The sequence below is a fragment of the Elephantulus edwardii genome, unplaced genomic scaffold (assembly GCF_000299155.1).
Source record: "Elephantulus edwardii isolate Elephantulus edwardi_28Jun2011 unplaced genomic scaffold, EleEdw1.0 scaffold00291, whole genome shotgun sequence".
Classification (NCBI taxonomy): domain Eukaryota; kingdom Metazoa; phylum Chordata; class Mammalia; order Macroscelidea; family Macroscelididae; genus Elephantulus; species Elephantulus edwardii.
This window is the reverse complement of record NW_006400041.1, coordinates 545469-546547: the sequence shown is the minus strand read 5'-3', so window position 1 is coordinate 546547 and position 1079 is coordinate 545469. Positions and strand designations below refer to the sequence as shown.

Here is a 1079-nt window from a genome sequence, read left to right as displayed (position 1 = left end):
AAAAAAATTCTACCACCGGTGACTGGAGTGTCTACAGCTAGGCTAAGGCCTGCGGGCCAGGCAGTGGGCTACTGGACAATAAGATGGTGGCGCCTCACTTCTGCGCAGGCATCGATGGGCTGGCCCTGCTCTAGCCGCTGCTCTGTCTCAATGACCAGGGTCACTCTATCCACAACCACCTGTACCAGCTCCACCTCTGAGAAGCTCAGGCAGTCAGCATTGCCCACAGTGGCCGTGTCCACTCCGCCTGTGCCCAGTTCTGCAGCCGTAGCCTCTTGAGCACCTCTGAGAACTTCTCGTGTAGGCCCAGGAGGGGCAGCTTTATGTACATATCTGCCCGCAGCCCCATTCCCAGGTTGGAGGGGCAGGTAAGGATGTAGCCCAGGCGAGGGTTCCACATGAACTCGTTTTCAGTCTTGAAAAGTGTTTCGATCTGGCTGAGGCCAGTGCAGAAGCGGGTGATCACTTCCTTCCTGTTGCCTCCCTTCTGCATGGAGATGACCCTCAGCTGGTCCTCCTCATTGACCCAGACCAAGAAGATCTTGTCTTTGTGCCAAATGCCGCAGGCATCTGGCCAGTCGCGGGCCATGCTCCACCGCCAGCTTCTCAAATGGCATGCGCTCCCCGCGGCTGCAGGGATGGCGGCGGGGGTTGGGGGGGGGGGGGGTGAGGGGGCGGGAGTGTGTGTGTGCAGGCGCACCCAGGTCACCGCCACCCTGCAGGTTGCCAGGGTTCAGGTCCGTCTTGTACTGTCGCTGAGCTTGTAGACGCCGTGGCGGTCCTCGATGACCGGGTCCAGCAGGTCCTTGAACACCTCGTAAGATTCCTCGTTGCCCACCACGGAGCCCACGGTGGCCGGGATGTCCAGCCGGTCAGGATGACGTCGTCCAGTGTGAAGCCGCTCGAGGTGCTCCTGGCACGCAGATCGGCATACAGCTCAGAGTCAGCAGCTTGGCCACGTGGTTGTTGTGGGCGCTCAGGTCCAGTTACTCGTCCCCAGCCGGAAAGCGCAGCTTGACCGCGTTGTGGCTGTTGGAAAAGGGAATGGGGCGCAATAGACAGGGCGAGGACTCGAGGAC

At 60.7% G+C, this 1079-nt stretch overlaps 1 pseudogene; it reads right to left on the bottom strand.

The window, feature by feature from the left end:
* Positions 1-68: 68 nt before the first annotated feature.
* LOC102856300 overlaps positions 69-1079 on the bottom strand; it is a 1815-nt pseudogene continuing 804 nt past the window's right edge.